This window comes from Dermacentor albipictus, chromosome 4 (genome assembly GCF_038994185.2).
Source record: "Dermacentor albipictus isolate Rhodes 1998 colony chromosome 4, USDA_Dalb.pri_finalv2, whole genome shotgun sequence".
In the NCBI taxonomy this organism is placed as follows: domain Eukaryota; kingdom Metazoa; phylum Arthropoda; class Arachnida; order Ixodida; family Ixodidae; genus Dermacentor; species Dermacentor albipictus.
In genome coordinates, this window is record NC_091824.1 from 172,796,696 (window position 1) to 172,819,809 (window position 23,114).

General features: G+C 47.8%; 1 protein-coding gene; it reads right to left on the minus strand.

The window, feature by feature from the left end:
- The window catches only part of bru3 (bruno 3), a 1,518,741-nt gene that overhangs the window by 1,236,264 nt on the left and 259,363 nt on the right, over positions 1-23,114 (minus strand).

A 23,114-nucleotide genomic window follows, 5' to 3' on the forward strand; every position in this document is an offset into this window, starting at 1 on the left:
GGCAGTGTTTTGGGTACTCAGCGACGCGTTCTCCCGGGGAAATTGTGTGCTCCTAAATCAAAATACAAATGCGGAAAGCAGCACTTCATGGCATCTCAAAGGGAGCATGCGAAACGCTTCCTTGAGAAGGTGTAATACACCTAAAATAGCAAGCAGCACATCCAATCAGTGGCTACAGGGCCACCCTATGTCTTCATGTTGCAGTACGATGCGCTGCGCAGGGCGCCGACTCCTGTGGTTGCGAGTCGAATAAAAATTCATGACTATTGAATATGTCGGAATCGCAGCTGTCATTGTTTGACAGCTCCGAAAAGCTGGCGCAGCTGACACCTGAAGACAGTGCCAACCACTGGTCCGGCGCGCGCTCACAAATCAGCTGAGCGTCTGTTCGACACTGCTTTCGTTCTTCGCGCTGGCGGGACTGGAGTGCCTTGCGCGCCTTCACCGCTGGTGTGCTGCTCGTGACGCCACGCGAGGTTCGCTCGGCAGCGGGGTCTCGGGAAACAAAGAATCCTATTGCTTTCTCACGGTGAACAAATGGCTGGAATTGCCCTTTAATCGGACCACAATCGCTTAATTGCAGACTTCATGAATCCGCTCCACGGAAAATGTTGATAGTCGTCAATACATTGGGAAAATGTGCTTTACAGTAGGTTGTCGCTCTATCCCTTGACAGTTCCAGTTGACAATCCTCCGTAACTTTCATAATTAAAGTTGTTGACATCATTACGAGCAGTAAACAGCGCTAAACAAAAGGACAAGGTGAGGGACACAGACAACAGCGCTGTTGTCTGTGCCCCTTTCCTTGTCCTGTTGTTTAGTGCTGTTTACTGCTCGTAATCATGAACCAAGCAGCCCAAATGCGTACTTTTCTTGACATCAGTTTTTAAGAGCTAACTACGGGTGGCCATAAAACGTAACACTCGTCTAAGTAATTGTCCATCGACTTCTGGTTAATTTAATCCATTTAAGCATGCTTGCTATGTCTGATCATGTAGAAGTTGTGTGGACAACTTCCGGGTGTCATCATGTCTCCCGTATGTCGCCATTGCTGCTTCATTGATATGCCACGCGATATTCCAAGAAGAAAAAGCGAAATCACTAGATATAAGAGCTATTAGGCTCATCATCGTTTATGCCTACCTCTTCTTTTTTTCTTCAGCCATTTTGTACCATGAAGCATGGACGAGGAGTACACCAAAGCTATTCCACCGCAATCCCCTTCTATTTCTCGTCAACTGTTACGCAAGTGGGCACCCGGGGCCTCCATTCCACGCGATGTCAGCCGGCAAGCGCTTGCGAGGCAAACATTTTAGCGGACAGCCAAATAGACAGAAACCCATTTGCTTCGGGACGTTCTCGCTTCACGGACCCTTTTAGGGTAATAACCATTCCCGCGCCAACCAATGCGACATCTCGCACTCTTTTAGCGCCGGCACCTCGTCGTTGCGAAACCACAATAGTCTGCTGGCCGTCTCGTGACACACGGGAGCTAACCCTCACGGGTGGAGGCTTTGGAAACAAGTACGACGACGTGCGACAAACAGCAAACATCCGTCTAAGCCTGGCTGTCAGAATAGATCCCTGAGCGAGGCTGCTCAGCACAGAGGGCGACGTTAGGTTGGTCCGGGGATGGGCTGATGCAGTGAGGTCGCGTCTGCTGCTGCTATGTTGAGCCTACAGTTCATCGCATTAAACGAGACTGCCAACGTGACCTGGCCGCTGAGAAAGCCTCCGACCACTCGCCGCTCAGCGGCAAGGACGCAGCGGCGCACTCGGCGTTCGCTACATAGATGTCGACGCTTCACACCTAAAAAAGTAGAAAAGAAAAAAAAAGAAATGGGCGACGGTTCATTGCGTTCTTGCATCTCGGCTTCGCAGTCACCACGTGTGCGTCGTTCGCTTTATTGAATTTTATGGCATCGCCCATGAATTAGCCCTCTGGCTTCGACGCACGTGTCTCTGTTGGAAAAGTTCGGTGCATCGACGAGCTTAAACTGTTTGAAACAGAATACGAAATTTACGGTCCAACTTCGGACGTCAAGAAAGACAAAATAAGAAATAAAGTGACTGCTTGAAGCCAACGGGGGGAAAATGTTATTCATCGGTAATTATTCTGTTTGATATACACTGGGGAGCCTAACGTTTCGCACACGGATTTTTTTCTGTGTTACACACAGACACCCATCTCATTTTTCTCTAAGGTTTTATCACTTTGCTTCCACAAAGAAAAAAGTGCTTAAACTTGATACTTCAGTGACTGTTAGCATTGGGTGTTTCTTTTACAAAAGCCTGTCAGCGAATTGCTTATATAAGTTGGAGTAGTCATTTGCTTTTTAGTTTTATCGTAAGTAATCGGAAATCGTAAATTGCTTTCCGGAACTTCCAAAACTGTATCTTTTGTCCGGTGTACCGAGAAACACTCGACGAATCAAGCACCACAACGCTTGCAGCGCGGAAAGCGATTTGCTCAGAAGCTCTTCGCAAGACGGTCTTTTAATCCGGGCCAGTGAAGCGGGAAATAACCGTTGCTTGGGCGCTGACTGCGACGGCGGCAAAGCGAAAGCGACGATTCTGCTCAAGCTTGAAGCGGCAATCGCGCGCCAGCAAATTTTCTCACATCTAGACATGGGATTTGGGAACAGTATAGTTTCCTATATTCTGCCTGCGCACTTCTATGCAGCACCGTCGAAGTTAATGCACTGTTATGCGCTTCAGCCCCATATTTATTTACAGAGAGAGAAAGGCGAAGGAAAGGCAGGGAGGTTAACCAGAGATTATCTCCGGTTGGCTACCCTGTACTGAGGGTGGGGCAAGTGGATGCGATAGGTGAGAGAGAGAAAAGGATAAAAAAGATTAAAAAGGTGAATCCCCATATAGCCAGCGAAGAAATCATAATCTTAAGTTCACATATCGGCCTCACTTCATATTCATCAGATAATGCTGGCTATTATCGCGGCAATATTTAAATAATACCCCGTCAACATCTAAATCCTAAATATCTTTGGCCAAGGCTAGTTATATAACAAGAGAGCTCCCTAGCGGGCTGCCATTTTGAAATTTCTTGATTGAGATGCGGACAAAGTTGAGCGAGTTCGTTGCCATTCGCATACTGCAGCCATACTGCACCGCCTTCGCGCTTCAAATCGTTGAACGGTTATTATTGAAGACTCTGGAGAAACCTGGTGCACTCGGGACGGCTCTTCGGTTTCGTGCAATAGCCTATCCTTTATTTATTCACAGAACCTTACAGTTTCCTAATAGGGCGGTAGTTATCTGGTACCTTGCTATTTCCGGCTTCGAATACTGGAGTTACTTTAGCCACCTTCCAGTCTTTAGGTAATCGGCCGGTCAAAAATGATTGCCTAAATGTAGAAAGCCAAATTTTACTAGGTAGGAGTAGGGTATTTTTTAAAAATATTTTAGTGTTCAGACTGTCAATACCAGCAGACGTAGATAGTTCGATATTACAAGACATACAATGCCTTCAGTACTGACTGTTGTGTGTTCTATATAAGGATATTTCTGTTCCAGGACCACGGGTACGGTTATATGCATGAAAGAATATTCCCCAGCTATGAGCATATCTGTTTAAATATCAAACGATCATCGAACCGTGCCCGATTAGATGATCTTCCTGAGTAATTTTTTTTAATTATGGGGTTTTAGGAGCCGAAACCACTTTCTGATTACGAGGCACGCCGTAGTGGAGAACTCCGGAAATTTCGACCACCTGGGGTTCTTTAACGTGCACCTAAATTTATGTACACGGTTTTTTTTTCATTTCGCCCCCATCGAAATGCGGCCGCATTGGCCGGGATTCGATCCCGTGACCACCTGCTCAGCAGCCCAACACCATAGCCACTGAGCAACCACGGCGGGTGATCTTCCTGTGCAAATACTGATGAAAAATATTTCTTAAACTCAGATGAGCGCTGCGCAACCATTAAGGGAATGTTGTTATCATTGAGAAGACACGTTTGTTGCGATGCATTATTAAAGGATGTGGATTTCCAAAACTTTATTCGGCTTGAGTGTACAAGGTAGGGAAGGTCACACGAGTAGTACTTGTCTTTAGCTATGCAGATGGATGAAGCATATTCTTTCAAGCATGTCCTGTACTTTTCCCGGGGATGTTGGCTGGGTGAACGTTTGGCAGCTGTATAAAACCGTTTATTTTTGTTTCGTAGTTTGCGCAGTGGCGAGCTCAACCAAGTATTTTTGTTATCGTGTGAAAATGAAATTAGAGGCGCATACTTGTCAACTAAATCTAACATCTATATTCTTGAAAGCCAGCCAGTTTTCACCCACAGACTGCTGCGGGAAAGTTGGTATAAAAGACTGATGGAAAGACATCGCCAATTCCTTGTTCATGTTGTTATAGTCTGCTTTATTGGAGTTACGAATGAATTTAATAGCTATAGATCCTACGTTTCATATCGCAGTCATGAATTGGGCCTATCGTAAAAGGAACTATGGCTAGCACTAAATTTAAAATATTATTGCCACGTGCAGGTTTATTTACCACATGTGTGAAGGTAAAATCCAACGACAGGTTAACGAAATCTCTTGAATTATGGTAGGAGCCTTACAAAAATGCACAGCCAACATTAGGAAAATAAAATCGCCAAAAACATAAATGTGATCCATAAAACAGCTTTTGATTGCGGCCAAGGTATTGCTTCGCACATCCTTTAGGAACAAATGACTAGTGTCAGGTGGACGATAACAAAGGCCTATGGGTAGGTTAACAGCGTGAGCCCAGCGAGTAGCCCATATTATTTCTAGGTTAGAATTTGTATCGATACTGAAAGATGGGACTGCTTCCATAACTACCAGCAGTACTACTCCGCCTCTCCTTCGAGTACGATCACATTGATAAATGGTGTAGGCCCTATCGATCAGTAATTCATTGTCCCGATATTAAGGTGCAACCAAGTCTCTGTTTATGCTAGGACATTTGATTGGCTGTCATCAAGCAATAAGGAGACCTGATTCCACTTAGACAGAAGACTTATTATGTTAGTGAATGATGCCGATCGTGAAAGAGTGATGGCAGGTTTGGAAGGTTGTTTTCAAACACGCCTGTTTCTCTTTTCGCCTGGCTATCGTGTAGATAAAAGAAGAGTTGTTGAGGAGTCAAAAACGTATGTCACTCTATCAATTCGGAGCTTATCAACGGATACCTTGAAAGGTCCCGCCTGTGTCCTGGCGAATTCCAGCGATTTCTTTTCTGGCTTGGCATGTCGAAAGCGAAGAATTTTCGGTTATTGAAAATTTAAAGCTTTTTAGTTTGCGGGCTGAGGCCAAAATGCTTTACCTGTCTTTGAAGAAAGTAGACTTGCCATAATAGGCCGACACTTACTTGGAACAAAACAACCATGCCCTTTCGAATTGCGGACTAATCACTGCGAGGCCAAGTTTTTCGGAAAAGAAATTATGAATCTTTAATTCAAACGGCCTCCAATCTTCTCGTCATCTTCAATACCAAAGAAAAGTATATTATAACGTCGCATTCTGTTTTCGGTATCTTCGCACCTTGACGCTGTTCTTTAAGTGATTGGCGATGATAGAAATATTAGAGGCAGTTGTAGTCGTTTCGTTGGATGCGAGCGGAATGTTGGCCACCTCCAGTGTCCTAACCCTTTCCCTCAAGCGCTTGAATCCGCTTTGTCAAGGTTAGAGACTGGCGATATTCCTTTGGATCAGCTCTTCTAGTCATACACGCGACATCGGCAAAGCGCGATGTTATTCGTCACCTCTCTTCTCGCTTTTCTCTCTCCCTCTCTCTGTCACGACTATCACTGGTTGCTTGACTGTTACTGCAAGACCTTAGCAGCTGAACCGCGAGTGACGTCGGGTGAAGCGTTATCGGCCGCTTCGGCGGCTCACTGCCATCCTGCACAATGACGCGCCTTCATTACCCATCTTGACTCCTTGTTGCTTAGCGTCAATCGCTACAAGCTTTGGCAGTAAAAAGAGAGAAAGAAAGTGTCCTTTCTTATACAAGCTGCAGTAACTCGAAGAAACGCGCAACGCTGATGGTGGAGTTGAGTAACGTATGTAGCTCTACAATGTCATTATATATACCACGGTGACGTTTCATGGCGTTATTCGGTAGTTTCTGTAATAGCCCTTCTGCTTCGAATGCGCAGTTTTACAACGAAGCTGTGTACCTCTATCCCCCAATGCATGTGTCGTGCCCTTGGGCAAAAATAGTAGCTTTTCTGGGCTGGTCACAGAGGTGGTTCTGTAGTAGGCTAAAATTGAAGCGAAAAGTGTCCATATCCATTCCAATCACACACACGATGCTTACCACATACATCGTTTCAATAAATAAAACCATAAAACACGTCTCCTGCCAACATGATGGATGACAAGGCGGTCGTTAACAAAGGGATGCATAGAATTATTGATAAAGGCATGCACTTGTAATGGTGTTGCGCCCTTGAGAGCAATGTTACAATTGTCGTCTGCTACGACGCCTGCTCGCTGCAAATACGAGACTTTTCTCGCAGACGACAGGCACTTGCGAACTCTCTCGATATTTCGAAAGGCTGCGCCGCATGTCACGATTGCTGAACGTCTTCAAGTACTGTTAAGCACATCTGCTGCAGTGCTAGCTAGGACGCTTGTGGCCTCCTGCGAACATGCTTGGTTATATATTATATTGACGTACCGCTTCCGAAGCGTTATGACGTAGCTTTGCACTTGCCCATTTTGCGACACTAGACTGCAGCCAGGAAGCAGCAACCTTTCCTACCACAAGTAAGTTTGTATTCTCAAAGTCCAAAACACGCATTTCAGTGAGCACATAAACGATCAATGCATACTAAAAACCCTCAATAAAATTTGATTGTCCAGCCTCTAGAAGTACAACTGCTTACGTCTTGTATCTGTAGTGCCTTCTTTTTCCTATTCTGAAGTTTTATAAAGCACGTAACGCTACACCGCCAACCTAACACACATAACAAACCAAGATCCAAACGGTCACAAGCGTTCGGCGAAAAGACAGCAACCACGAGCTCATGCCGGTAGCGATGGTGCTGTGGCGCAGGCGGCTACTCTTCTTCGTTACAATCGCCCTCCGCAGAAAAAGGCGCCATCCTGGCGGCTCAAGGCGAAGAGACTACTATTGGGTCGTAGTACGGCTTAAGGCGAGAGACGTGGACAAGTTCGCGGCCGCGATGGCGTAGGTCCGTCGATGGCGTGAGGGGCTCTACGATGTAATTGACGGAGGACGTTTGCTCGAGAACGCGGTAGGGTCCTAGGTACTTTGCGACAAGTTTTGAGGAGAGGCCGGGTGTAGTAGCGGGCACCCGAAGCCATACGAGAGAGCCAGGCAAAAAAGTTGGGGCAGAACGGCCGGCAGGTTGACGGGATTGCTGCTGCCACTGGTCCTCGGTGGAAAAAGAGCGGGCAAGCTGGCGGCATTCCTCAGCATGACGAGCAGCTTCAGATAGCGGAGTAATTTCGGACGCGTCAGGTGTATATGACAGAATAGTATCGAGAGTAGTAGAAGGTTCTCGTCCGTATAGGAGAAAGTAAGGGGAAAAACCAGTAGTTGCCTGGGTCGCAGTATTGTACGCATACGTCACGAAAGGGAGAACTTGGTCCCAGTTTGAATGATCAGAGGCGACGTACATGGAGAGCATATCGCCAAGAGTACGGTTGAAGCGCTCGGTCATGCCGTTAGTTTGCGGATGGTACGCTGTACTGGTGCGGTGAACGATTCGGCATTCGTCGAGTAGTGCCTTCAAAGCATCGGAAAGAAAGGCGCGGCCTCTGTCGCTCAGAAGTTCGCGAGGGGCACCGTGGCGAAGAACGAAATGTCGTAATAGGAACGATGCAACGTCGCGGGCGGTGGCAGTCGGCAGAGCAGCTGTTTCAGCATAGCGGGTTAAGTGATCCACTGCAACAATAATCCAGCGGTTGCCTGCTGGTGTGGAGGGTAGCGGTCCGTAGATGTCTATGCCAACACGATCAAAAGGCCGACGAGGGCAGGGAAGGGGTTGTGATGGGTAGACTTGTCCGGGAGGTAATTTACGGCGTTGGCACGGAGCGCAGGAGCGAATGAACTTTCTGACGTAGTTATACATGCCTCGCCAATAAAATCGGATGCGTAGTCGAGCATAGGTCTTGAAGAGGCCGGCATGTGCGCACTGAGGGTCTGCGTGGAAAGCGTCGCAGATAAGGTCACGGAGATGGCGGTGTATCACGAGAAGCCACTTGCGACCGTCAGAGAGGTAATTACGACGATAAAGAAGGCCGTCGCGAATGCAGAAGTGGGTAGCCTGGCGGCGAAGAGCGCGCGATGGTGATGAGGTGGATGGATCAGAAAGGATGGTGATGAGAGCACTGATCCAGGGATCCTTGCGCTGCTCCGACGGCATGTTGCGCAGTGCATGAGATGGAACTGTGGGCTCAAGGGCGGATAGGCAAGCGCAGTCAGCGGAGACCGGTGAGCGAGAAAGGGCGTCAGCGTCCGTGTGTTTGCGGCCGGAACGGTAGAGGACGCGGATGTCGTACTCCTGTAGCTTAAGGGCCCAGCGAGCAAGTCGGCCAGATGGGTCCTTAAGGGTAGACAGCCAACAAAGGGCGTGATGGTCAGTGATGACATCGAAAGGGTGACCATACAAATAAGGACGGAATTTTCCAAGGGCCCAAATAATGGCTAAACACTCTTTCTCTGTAACAGAGTAATTAGCCTCGGCCTTTGTCAGAGTTCGGCTCGCGTAGGCAACGACATATTCATCAAAGCCCGCTTTTCGTTGTGCGAGTACGGCGCCAAGTCCGATGCCGCTGGCATCGGTGTGGACCTCTGTGGGCGCTGCAGGATCGAAGTGGCGGAGGATAGGTGGCGAGGTTAGCAGGCGGCGTAATTTCGTGAAGGCGTCATCACAGGCGGGCGACCAAGCGGAAAGTTCTTTGTCGCCACTTAGAAGGGCTGTCAGGGGTGCACTTATGAAAGCGAAATTTCGAATGAAACGTCGGAAGTATGAGCATAAACCAAGAAAACTTTGAAGCTCTTTTAACTTCTTTGGTTGCGGAAAGTCGGTGACAGCGCGGAGCTTGGCTGGATCCGGAAGGACGCCGTCTCGTGATACAACATGGCCAAGAATAGGGAGCTTTCGGGCACCAAAACGACATTTTTTTAAGTTAAGTTGAAGTCCCGCGACAGTAAGGCATTTGAGAACTTGCTCGAGACGGCTGAGATGGGTTTGGAAATCAGCAGAAAAGACAACTACGTCATCCAGGTAGCATAAACATGTGTTCCATTTGAGGCCGCGTAAAATATTATCCATCATTCTCTCAAAAGTGGCGGGAGCATTGCACAGGCCGAAAGGCATTACGATGAATTCGTACAATCCGTCAGGTGTCACAAATGCTGTTTTAGGTCGATCAGATGGTGCCAAGGGGACTTGCCAGTATCCGGAACGTAAATCCAGCGAAGAAAAGAATTCAGCTCCCTGCAAACAGTCGAGGGCGTCGTCGATGCGCGGTAACGGGTAAACGTCCTTGCGCGTTATCTTGTTCAGACGTCGGTAGTCGACGCAGAATCGAATAGAGCCATCCTTTTTCTTAACGAGGACGACCGGTGATGCCCAGGGACTGTTGGAAGGCTGCACAACGCCACGCTTGAGCATGTCAGCAACCTGGTGGTCAATGACACGGCGCTCAGAGGCGGAAACTCGGTAAGGGCGCTGCCGTAAAGGTGCGTGACTGCCGGTATCTATTTGGTGAAAAACGGTCGATGTGCGGCCCAAACCGGAAGCATGGCTGTCGAAAGAAGCGCGGAACCTCTGCAGGAGAGCAATAAGCTGGCTTCGTTCTGAAGATGACGTGCCATCGTCGATGGAGCTGTGGAAAGCGTCGAGGAGTGACTGATCAACCGCAGAGTCACAAGTAAGTGCGCCAAGGCCCGCAGAAGTAGAAACGGCAGGAGTGTCAAAGATGCAAAAGGTGTCGACTGGTTGAACAAGGCCTAGGCATTCACCATGAGATAAAGCTAAAGGGCAGGCTGTGGGATTGTCGACGACCATTTTCGTGACGCCATTGCGAAGAGTAAGGAGAGCAAAGGGCAGCGGAGAACATCGGCGGCGAATGAACAGCTCAGAGGGCGTAAAGAAAACAGTGGCATCAGAAATAGCGGCGCACGACACAGGCACAAGCAGGGAAGAGCGTGGAGGGACGGAATTGTCTTCGGAAACAAACAGTTTAACACTGGAAGGGTCGTTATCGATAGGCTCGACGTCTGGAAGTGCAGAAAGTTCGAGTTCGGCGTGACAACAGTCAATAACGGCGTTATTATTTGCAAGGAAGTCCCAGCCTAATATGATGTCATGGGAACAAGTGGGCAGCACGACGAATTCGACGGTATACAGTAGACCTTGAATGAAGACGCGAGCAGTACAGGCAGCGAGAGGCGTTATATTTTGAGCGTTCGCGGTTCGAAGGGAGAAGTCGGAGAGAGGCGTCAAAACCTTTCGTAGTGTGCGGCAGAGTTCGGCGGAAATTACGGATACGGCGGCTCCTGTATCTACAAGCGCCAGGACGGCGATTCCTTCGACAGAGACCTCGATGACGTTGGCTGGAGAGGGACGAGGACTTGGGCATTGCGACGTGGACGCAGTTCGTGCCTCGGGAACTGCGGCCATCAGTTTTCCTGCTCGGTGGACACGGGACGACGCCGCATCGGAGAAAGCGAGCGACGGCGGGGACATGGTGAGCGGCGAGTAGAGGCGGTTGGGCGGTCAGGGGAAAAGGAAGAAGTAGGAAGGCTGGAAGGCGACGAGGAAAACGGAGCGGGGAAAGGTGGCGCCCGCCGGATGTCCTGAAGAGGAGGCATGCCACGACGACAATGGCGCGCCACGTGACCAGCACCACCGCAAGCAAAACATATTGGGCGGTCATCGAAGGTGCGCCACTGGTGGGGGTAAGGTCCGAGTCGCGGTTGAGGATTCGAAAAAGGCTGTCGGTCGGGCAGCGGCATAGGAGGAAAATGCCGGCGGTCGTGAAGCGGCATAGATGGCGGCAAAAATGTCGGTGGTCGATGCATAGAGGGCGGCAGGGGCGCTTGTGGACGAGATCGGGAAACTGCTTCAGCGTAAGTGAGAGGAGCCGTGACTGGTGGCTGCTCAACGGCTGGAGGAACGGCTTGAGAGACTTGTTCTTGAATGAAGTCGCGGATCGTAGGATGCAAAGCAGGGGGTGGTTCCTGGACAGAAGATATCAACGATAGCTGGCGGGCGACCTCTGCGCGAACGAATTCCTGGATTTTGATGAAGAGAGTAGCATGGTTGTAGTCGTCGACCCCAAGGCTGGATAGAGAGTCGGCGGGCGGGGTGGGACGTCGGGTGTGAAGCCGTTGCCTGCGCAACTCGTCGTAACTCTGGCACAATTCGATGACTTCAGCGACAGAGTGAGGACTCTTCGATAATAACATTTGAAATGCGTCGTCCTGAATACCCTTCATTATATGTTTGATCTTCTCCTCCTCTGACATTGACGCATTCACCCGTTTGCAAAGGTCGACAATGTCCTCAATGTAGCTCGTGAAGTTTTCTCCGGTCTCTTGGGAACGTGTGCGCAAACGTTGTTCTGCACGAAGCTTTCTTACTGCAGGCCGACCAAAAACTTGGGTAAAGTTGGTCTTGAAGACCAACCACGAAGTGAGGTCGGCTTCATGGTTGAGAAACCATAGTTTCGCAACGTCCGTAAGATAAAAGGCGACGTTTCTCAACTTGGTAACGTCGTCCCACTGGTTATGGGCACTCACTCGCTCATAAGACGAGATCCAATCTTCAACGTCTTTGTCATCTGTGCCGGAGAAGATAGGGGGATCTCGCTGACGCAAGGCACCGGCACAAACCAAGGTGGCCGGCGCCGTTGGAGGAGCTGGAGGAGTGCGTGCGTCGTCGGGCATGATGGGGGGTAGAGTGCGACTCCGAAGTTCCAGGGTGGTCGAAACCCAGCACCTCCACCACTTGCTAAGAGATTTATTAGCAACGGGCGCGAACGGGTAGCTGTCACAAGCGTTCGGCGAAAAGACAGCAACCACGAGCTCATGCCGGTAGCGATGGTGCTGTGGCGCAGGCGGCTACTCTTCTTCGTTACACATGTTCTTTCAACGTTTACGATGCCGTCGCTTTCTCGTCAGGGTTCCGACACCACACCGCGACACAAACATCGTCCCAGCCACTGGCCCAGCGCGCTATCTCCACATCGAGCAACATAACAAAGGCAGAGAGCTTTGCGTTGCACCATCCCACTGCAGGTTGTAGCTATTACGCTTGGAGCGATACCAAAACTGCCAAAAACATAGAATTTCTCACCATAGTGAGAAACTCTATGGCCAAAAAATACTTGTAGGCTAGTTCGCCAGTCAACAGAACGCCAATCCGAAGCCTGTACTTCATGTTTGAACGATCGCAGAGCCAGATTTCCCTCTAGTTATACTAATAATAAACACTATGCAGTCATTCACTTCACAATTTCGCGCGAGGCAGTTCTCTGCAAATGTTTTTGGAAACGCCAGTGCGCGTCTGCGGCCGTCACGATGGCGCCATGGACGGCTGTAATGACTCAGCGCCATGGTTTCCAAGCTATCGTGGCTAACTTAAAGGTGTTTATAGAAACTTAGCAATTTGCATTGTTGGGCGCGTTTACGCATTTCATTAAAAAAGAAAAGGAAGAAGACTACAAACCGTGAATGGCAAAGGCTACAGGATCAATGATCGATTGAACCCCCTCATTGCCCTATCAATATTATCCCTTCTATTTGCGCTCGGTTCCACCTCCTTTTCTTTAAAGCTGGCTTTTCAGCAGTAAAGCCTTTGGAAGAAAAACGACTAACTCCTCAAATTTGCTTTATTTTTGCAGATGGCAAGCCGCATATTGGAAATATTTACGCGCAAACCTAAGCAAAAGCTTTACTGTGCATGGCTTTCCAGCTTTACAGACAACCACCGGGGAATCACCGGCGTAAAGTGCGCGTGGGCGCTAGGGAAGAGTCGGTGTCTGCAGGTGCGTTTCTCGTGAATCACACACAGACAAACAGAAAACTTTATTTTCGGTTAGAGCGCGAGCTCCTCTAGAGCAGCTCATCGGCCAGCAGTAGGTTAAAGTAAGTAATAAACAACGCTGTCAATACTGACAGGGACCCCGATTTGTAAGCTAGTTTGTATGTAATTTTGCTTCGTAAAATCCAGTACGCCCAATCGTAATTAAAAAGCGGAGGTGGTAAGAAATCTTGAAGCGAAACATTTCTACTTGTTTCCTAATTTATTTTATTTATTTAACAATACTGTAGGCCTTTGCACAGGCCCAAACAGGAAGTGGATTGTACAATATACACACACGAGCATGGGAAAAACAGGAAAAAAGAATAAGAAAAAATATATAAAGCAAAAAAATGCCATACAACAGCACTGGTATACAACGCAAGACACCCTATTTTTGTTTCACATGAATCAGGGAAAAGGTACTCAAAACAATTGCAATATTTGTCGTATAATATTCTTGTAGTTATTGTGGATCTATATAACATCACTACTCAGCACATTGCAATATTTACATTTGAAATGCAATCACACGTGCACTAGTGTCCAGTCAATCAACCAACGCATTACCTTTAAACTATGCGCTCAACTACTTTCATGAACAGCCAAAATATGAGTCCAATTTTGCGACAAAGCCATCCACAGAATCTGAGTCTACAATTTCCTTTGGTAACGAATTCCAGATTTCAATTGCCCATGGGAAATATGAATAGCTGAACGTGTCGCACTGTGTCGGATATTGCCTGATGTGTTTATTATGACAGGTTCTATTGGAGTGTCGGTGTGGTGGCTGCACGTAATCTCGCTTATCTATAATAATTTTGTCATTACATAGCATAAAAAGAAATTTCATGGCAGCCACACGACGCCGACAAACAAGGGTAGGCAGTGCTGCCTGGCTTCTAAGAGCACTTACGCTTCCGTGTCGAGAATACTTATGGTAAATAAATCGCAACGCTTTATTTTGAATGCTTTCTAATTTCTGTGAGAGTCCTTTCTGGTGCGGGTTCCACACTATGCTACCATACTCAAGAATCGGCCTTAATAATGTTCTATATACTGTTAGTTTCACGTAGGATGGTGCTGCAGTTAATTTTCTTCGCAAGAAACCGAGTGTTCGGAAGGCCTTCGTGCATGTATTATCGATATGGGTATTCCATTTTAACGCGCTTGTAAAGGTTATGCCTAAATATTTTACTGTGTCAGTTTGTATTAAATCGTTGCCGTTTAATGTATAATTGAACCTAAAGATCGACTTTCTATGAGTTATGGTCATATAATGATCTTGAACACATTATTTTGGAAATGCTGCTAAAAGTAGGTAGGCCAGCGCTGCTTATTTATTGTTTTTAAGCAGACTTTAAATCAATTGATGACATTCTTTTTTTAGTAAAATTCGCAACGATCAATGCCAGCAAGTATATTGCCCTGTCAGTACTGGCCAAATGCATATTTCATACTTTACTCATTCAACCAACTCAGGTTCTATATCTGGAACTTATTTCTACTGGTATAACTAGAATATGAGATAAAGGCGCTAATTTAATTACCAAACATCCACCACACTGAGAAGTGAAAAGAGCATTTGATGCATAAAAGTGTTGTCAGCGAATAGTCCCACTGATCGCCCTCGCTCAGTTTCAGTGAGCCGGGAAAAATAAAATGCGAACAGGAGTCGTGGTGAACGCGAAAGGTCACGGACAAGAGTGTTTTCGAGAGCATAATCGTGCTCGTTCGGGACGGCGTGCACTCCAGGCACCACCTAAACATGGCTGGCTAACTTCGGGGCAGTTCTCTGACGCCTCTGACGGGCCGCCACCGGCTTATGGCGAATCGGTCACGCTCGCAGTGGCGAATGGTGATTCTGTGTTTTCGGACAGACGCGTCCATCGCGTCGGGCCCTCGCAACTTCAGTTCTCCCACCAGGACGGCGTGCCGCACAAGTACGCAGAAAAACAAACAAACAAAAAACAGGCAGAAAAGGCACTCGGCGGCGTCGCGGTTCCCTCCCTTGACGGCCTCGCATTAGACGACCCATAATGCGGTTCGAAATGTTTGCGCGGCGACGGGCTCCATCATTTCCGCCAATGCCCGCCGGGGGTGGGAGCCGTTCCCGCGTGAAGCGCCGTTACTCGACTCGTCCCGAGAGACCCGAGCAGCGACGACCCACAGTGCACCGAGATAGAGAGCCGACGTCTCCTAAGAGCTCGGCATTGTGCGCCACAAAGTGCGTGTGGAAGCTCGCCCGTGTCGTGGTGGTATGCGGAAATAAATGAATCGTGTGCGAGCTACAGAGCAAAATGGCATATCCTGCTCACCTGTATTGACCGATGCGCCGCTTTCCGATTTTCTTTGTTTTTTTTTTTGGGGGGGGGGGGGTGATCTTCAGGTGTATGCTGTCATTTTCTTTAGATTTATCGTTCCCCCAGGCATTAGCGTATATTGAAAGTACAGTTACAGGGATAACACAAGCCACTTTGAGCTCAGGTAGACGGAGGCCTTTTGGTGACTCAAATTTCGACGTCAGTACTTGGCTTTCGCTGTCTTTCTTTGTCTCTTCTATTTGTTTCTTTTGTTTTAGGATTTTGCGGCGCACAGCTATGAGTTCTTTTTGTTGTTGTTGCTGAAGGTATGCTAGAATGCATTGAAGTGCATCGAAAGAAATTCATCGAGCATCCCATTCAGCCGCACGAGGTAGTAAAGGCACCGTGGAGCCGCGTTTTATAACGTTTCTGTTTCTACGGTTCTATCGATCTTCTATGTCATCTACCCCGTCAAGTGGTCAGTTCCGGCGTAGCGTGGGCGCGGATTCGTAATAACCACTGGCTAAGAGAAAAATGGAAAATGAAAGGAATCTCAACAAGACGCGGGCCCTTCCCATTCTGTGAGGGACTTGTGTAATCGGTAAACTATTTCTTGCCCGCTCAGAGTATAGTTATAGCTTATATGGCAAGAGCGGAAGTGACCCTAGGGCTTTCGAAACAGCACTCGGGTATTTATCATATGAAGGTACGTTAAAGTCAGGTAGCACTGGAATACAATGTTTTGATTAATGTACGCGTCTTGAAGTTATGTAGGCACCTTAAACCGACCAGAGGAGCTATGACGTTTTCATTTGCCACCACAGCGTCGTCGACACGATTCCAATTGACGACACACTCACCCTGACTTGTTCTAATGCTGCATGCCGAGCGCTGCCGAGCCGGATGTCATGGATGTTCGCACTTATGATATCCATCGCGAAGACTTCCAGTCATATACACAAGAGGCACACTGGGACATGTTCATATCTCGGACGCTCTTACTTTGTCATAAGCGGTCGGAGGTGACGCGGCGAATTTTTATCGCGTCCATCCAAATTCGCTTCCATCGCTCACTAGGCTGTGTGTTCTGGCGTTGCGTTTAAGTCTGGAAAGCTTCAGCGCAAAGTGCCCATAGGTGGCGAATTGGGAACTGAGCAGGACGTACAGAGAGTACACCACCGTTAATCCGACGCTGTTCTGGTTATCTCTCGAGTTCCCGTTAAGCGCTGCAACGCTTCTGGTCTGTACATAGGCGGCTGGTTGACAAAATAAGATGCCATGACGCAAATAGGCGAGGCCGCCTTTACTATTAACAGGAGTACTCGTTGTGTCTGCGAAAAGAACATTGGCTGAGGAAAAGCCGACGCCCCGGCTCAAACAAAGCTCTCCAGCACCCTGGGAACGCACGTTTTCTTACATCTACGAGCATTGTGTAGCCATTATACGTGGCCTGCCTTGTTTCTCTATACTTTTTTATTGTGGTTTCCTTATCGATGATAGCGCGCAGTGCCTGTTCTCCGTCGGCAATACGCGAAACACATCGGCCGGGGGCGGGTCACGTCTTTCCCAAAAGAAAATCTGCTACTAGGGACGAAAGAACATAAAGAGCGTCCGCAAATAGATTGCGTGTGGCTCAAAAAGACTAAGCAAGCGAATAAAGTACAGGGGCCCTATAATGTAAAACTATTCCAATATGTTTCTATTCCAATCTCCTGACGTCAAATTTGCGTAACCACCGACGCAAGCACACGGCGGTCACCCGCAGGGTTGTCTGAACAGGCCAATCAAACGCTCTCCTCGTTCATAGGAGGTTACTTTTGTTTGCTTGAAAAACGAATAACATTGCCTACACTGAGCGGCTTGTCGTATCTAATTGGCTGACAAGAGGCGAGGAGAATGCTCAAGTGGAGAGGGATCCACTGGGGCAGAGCCAGTGCACTGAAAATCGATAACCGGATGAAGAGGGTGGTGCCGGCATCTACGATTGGTCCGCTTTCCCTTACTTAGCTTGCGGTGGCTGGTCGAAAATCGCGGCGCAATGCAACAGAAGCTCAAGAATGACGCTAAAACCGACCCTCAGCAAAGAAGAGTTGAAAAAATGAGGGGGTAAACGTGCCGAAAGTGCTCGAAAACGTTACACGGCCACGCAAGAAGTTTTATTATACGCAAATACACCCATGCTCTCCGGCAGGTGCGAGTATCCAGCGTATGAGCGATCGGCGGCAGCCATCTTTAGTTCCTTTCGGAATGGGGCAGCCTGCGGCTATTCCGAAGAAAATTCAGTTTTGTTCGGCATATTAATGCATCTTTATCGCGTACACGTCACTTTGACGCGGTGAGTTCTTGTGGTTTCGTGACGTCGTGTGACAGGCAGGTGAAGTGGGTGCAGCCCGAAAACTTTTTACCAATAGCCGAGGGCTAATGGCGAAAAGGGGTTGAATCAGAAATAACCGTTTTTCTTTTTTCTGTCAAATCATGCATAATCAGTGTGTATACCTCATATCAGATGGGGAGGTATCGCGGTTTTTGTGACGTCGCGTGACAGACAGGTGAAGTGGGGGTGGTCGAAAAAAGTTTTTGACCAATCGTGGAGGGCTGATAGCAGAATTGGAATAGAAAAGTTTGGAATAGTTTTACATTATAGCGCCCCTGATGTGTGAAAGGAGCAGCGAAGACAAATGGAATGAAAGGACGCGATGCGAACTGTACCAAATCCACCTAGAAAAATATTTTTATCTTGGTGGCTTTGACTGTACCCGTCTCGCTAAGGCGTGCTGCGTCACGGAAGCCTCGGCGGTTGCGTCTGCCAAAGCGTTGAATCCGCGCGCAAGTACAGTCTGTAATTGACGCGCGTCCGTGAACTGCAGATTGCGACACGACCGGGTGGAGAATAGGATATCTCCTGTCTAAGCTATATTAGGCCTTAGCAGTGCTTAAAGAAAAAGAGGGGGGGGGGGGGCGTAGACTCCCTCTGTTCTTTAAAGAAACGCTACTTCCTTCTCGGCAGGTCAACTGTAGCACTGCGGCGCCCGTTCGACAAGCGCCGGAGATTATTTTATTACCACTACTGCCGTGTGAGGAGCCATTCTAACTGCGCGATTTTTCGATTGATGATTAATTTGCGATTAAACGGTTGATGTGACAGGAGAAAAAGCAGGTATTGTCGTACTGATGTATGTATTTCCTCGAGGCACTGCACATTAGGCTCCCCAGCCTTGTTCGAATTTGGGATTATTGACACAGCATACAAGCGCATGAGCAACCTCAGCGTGAAGCTCCGTGCTCGTAAATTATTGAAAGTTCACTTTGTTATCTTTAAAGTACCAGTTCATTTTCATTCGTTCAGTTGTGCATTATGAGTGCTGTGTTATACCAAAGACGCATGCATTTTGTCCACTTTTGTAAGTAAGTACAGATAGCAGTGAAACCATAAAATATATTGTTGTTGTGCCTGAGGTTATTAATGAAGCAAGGCAACTAATTTTCTCTGTTGCCGCGAGTCTTATTTGCTTTGAGTTCACATATCTTTAACCTTTTATCTCCCGTGTTATCTTTGGAAAAAATGTTTCCAAAATGCCAACTTTTCCTTCGTGCTTCATTGAACCGGCACAATAAATAAATGTCCGAAATAGACTCAGCATTGTATACATATTTGCAGAACACCCATAAAGGGTAGTTTAAATGTAGAAGAAAACTGAGCTCGGTTGTACGCGCACTGTTCGTGAGGTCATTTGCGGCTGAGCACGATGGCTAGGGAGCAGAGATCTCTTGTGGCTTCGTGTGCGCTCTGTTCCCGCGCGTTGTCTCAAGCTTCGGAGTCGCGTCAGAGGCAGCACGGAGCGTTCGTTCGCCGCCGTCGCCGCTGTTCATCACGCCATTGTTCCGACAGCATTCATGCGCTCATGTTTGCCTGCGCGCGTGGCACCCTGCATGGTAATTTATATGGTAAACGAATGTTTACTGCTATTTATATGGCCGATAAAACTGCTAACCTCCCTTTCTATGGCTGTTTAGTAATCCGCCATCGCAATTCAGGCGAATTTGGCATTCGTTTTTCTTTTCTTTTCTTTTTTTGCCACCTCCACTGGCCAGCGAGGCGGTTTCTTGTCAATGCGATACGTCAATGCTTTGTATACATATTTCACACTGTTGGTGGTGCCTTGCAATGATGCCATGTTAAAGCGTCTGCGTTTGGCTCATGACAGCGTGAAGAGGCGCGCTTGAATAATCCGTGTTCACTCTCACGAAGGCTGGTCGTTATTAAACACGGCTTTTCGTAGCTTAGTACTTCTCCTGACTTTCTATATATATATATATATATATATATATATATATATATATATATATATATATATATATATATATATATATATATATATATATATATATATATATAAACGAGAAGAAAGGGGGTTAACCGAGGGACCCGATAATTATTAGTCATATAATGAGAAGCCAACAAACACTGACACCAAGTACAACATAGGGGAAATTGCAAGTGCTTAATAAATGAAAATAAAGTAATGATAAATTAATGGAAATTAAAGTGGATGAAAAAACAACTTGCCGCAGGTGGGAACCGAACCCACAACCTTCGCATGTCGCGTGCGATGCTCTACCAATTGAGCTACCGCGGCGGCGTTCCCCCATCCACTTTCTTGGGTATTTTATGTGTACTAGTAGAACCATGTGTACATGCGAAGGTTGTGGGTTCGGTTCCCACCTGCGGCAAGTTGTTTTTTCATCCACTTTAATTTCCATTAATTTATCATTACTTTATTTTCATTTATTAAGCACTTGCAATTTCCCCTATGTTGTACTTGGTGTCAGTGTTTGTTGGCTTCTCATTATATGACTAATAATTATCGGGTCCCTCGGTTAACCCCCTTTCTTCTCGTTTATTACATAACGAGGGTCTCGAATCCGGCAACATTGATGCCTTCAGGTAGCATATGTGGGTTTATTGACCAGTTGCCTTCACCCGTAAAGATCACGTTCTCGTGACGCCTGCGGCAAAAAAGACGTTCCACGTCCGCCGCCAAGGTCTGTGAGTGGGGGCGCTGGCTAACACTCCCAGGGTTCTACTAGTACACATAAAATACCCAAGAAAGTGGATGGGGGAACGCCGCCGCGGTAGCTCAATTGGTAGAGCATCGCACGCGACATGCGAAGGTTGTGGGTTCGGTTCCCACCTGCGGCAAGTTGTTTTTTCATCCACTTTAATTTCCATTAATTTATCATTACTTTATTTTCATTTATTAAGCACTTGCAATTTCCCCTATGTTGTACTTGGTGTCAGTGTTTGTTGGCTTCTCATTATATGACTAATAATTATCGGGTCCCTCGGTTAACCCCCTTTCTTCTCGTTTATTACATAACGAGGGTCTCGAATCCGGCAACATTGATGCCTTCAGGTAGCATATGTGGGTTTATTGACCAGTTGCCTTCACCCGTAAAGATCACGTTCTCGTGACGCCTGCGGCAAAAAAGACGTTCCACGTCCGCCGCCAAGGTCTGTGAGTGGGGGCGCTGGCTAACACTCCCAGGGTTCTACTAGTACACATAAAATACCCAAGAAAGTGGATGGGGGAACGCCGCCGCGGTAGCTCAATTGGTAGAGCATCGCACGCGACATGCGAAGGTTGTGGGTTCGGTTCCCACCTGCGGCAAGTTGTTTTTTCATCCACTTTAATTTCCATTAATTTATCATTACTTTATTTTCATTTATTAAGCACTTGCAATTTCCCCTATGTTGTACTTGGTGTCAGTGTTTGTTGGCTTCTCATTATATGACTAATAATTATCGGGTCCCTCGGTTAACCCCCTTTCTTCTCGTTTATTACATAACGAGGGTCTCGAATCCGGCAACATTGATGCCTTCAGGTAGCATATGTGGGTTTACTGACCAGTTGCCTTCACCCGTAACGATCACGTTCTCGTGACGCCTGCGGCAAAAAAGACGTTCCACGTCCGCCGCCAAGGTCTGTGAGTGGGGGCGCTGGCTAACACTCCCAGGGTTCTACTAGTACACATAAAATACCCAAGAAAGTGGATGGGGGAACGCCGCCGCGGTAGCTCAATTGGTAGAGCATCGCACGCGACATGCGAAGGTTGTGGGTTCGGTTCCCACCTGCGGCAAGTTGTTTTTTCATCCACTTTAATTTCCATTACTTTGTCATTACTTTATTTTCATTTATTAAGCACTTGCAATTTCCCCTATGTTGTACTTGGTGTCAGTGTTTGTTGGCTTCTCATTATATGACTATATATATATATATATATATATATATACTGTACTGGACGCCGCCCTAGATTCTCCCGTCCTCAACTTAAGGCAGACTTTAAGCCCTGGAGCTCATAGGGCTGTTGTGTCTATGTAATTACGCCTTCACTAAACACCCAAAAAAAAGGCAAGCGCTATGTTAGGCTAAGTTCGTAGATGGCTCATGGTGGAAACTTCCTTGATTTTTGAGTTGCAGGAAATGTTGCTTAAAAGCCATGAAAGAACACGGATACCAGCCTACATCTATTAATTGAACTTTGGACTGAGAAGCCGTAGACGTAAAGGTATTGTACAGCGTCCCTGATTCGACCATCTATATGAGTATAGGTAATCTATGTGAGCACTTGCTCAACCATGTGCAGCATAGCTGACAAAGCCTGCACTTTCAGAATCTATAGAGCACGCTTTGTCACACTTGGCGGATATACGTCTTGTTTTACCGCGCTGAAGCTTTACTCTCGGGTATAAAAGCGTTCCGTGAAACTGTGTCACATTTTTAAAAAACTGACACAGCTTGAATGAGATACCGATTCCGCACCAAACTAGTTTGCGCCAGCTGCAGCTCTCACAGAAAGTTCTGAAGAGGCGCGAAATGCAGTGAACACTTTTCTAATACGCGTGCGGAGCCGTTTAATTGCTGCAGAAGAAGTATTCTTTTGCTGCAGTTTTTCGAGCCCAAGAGAAAAATAAAGAGATTCGGGTTTTATAGTGCGGGGCACCGGGCGCAGCAGGGACGCGCAGATTCAACGAGGAAAACGAAACGACAGCGAATCGAAGTTTAGCAGTGAGAGGCGCTTTCAGAACGTGCCACGTCACTTGATCGCGCCGCGTAGCCGCCCCGTCTCCGGCTCTTCTCCGCAGGCTTCCTTGCACGCGCCTCGAGAATGCCGCGCCGACTTTCTTCCGTTTCACGAGCGTCAAGACGAACGAACCCCGCATTCTGCCGCCGCACCTCGGCGCGGCTCTGCATTTCGCCAGCCTCTCCCATTATTCCGTGCCTGGGAGCGTGAGCCGATGTTTTTCCCGTTTCCTAGAGTATTTGCGCTTTGCGTATGTGGGCGTATACGACAGCGACGTAAGCTTGCCGTACCTTTGCCAGCCTCGAAGCTCCGCGCGTTTCTTCGTGGGAGCCCGGAGCTCGCTGGCGCGTCGCCGCCGCGAACGCAGGCGCCGAGTCCCACGCGTCGCCATAGGAACGGGTCTTGAGCGGGAAGAAAAAAGGAGCCCGAGCTTTACGGCGATCACAAACGGAGGCCCGGGGGAGTGTAAACAAGCCGCTGCTGCCCGCGCCGCCTTTCAGGCGGAACGGAAGGCGCCGCAGGTCATCGCCGAGTCGATTTGCAAGGAAATATGTACTTCTCAAATTTTAACGGCCCACAGCCGTGAAACCTCTGAGCTCTAAAGCCTCTCTTTTAGTTTACGCGCGAAAGACTACTGCCATGTCGGCGATGTTTGTGGGGTCTTGCG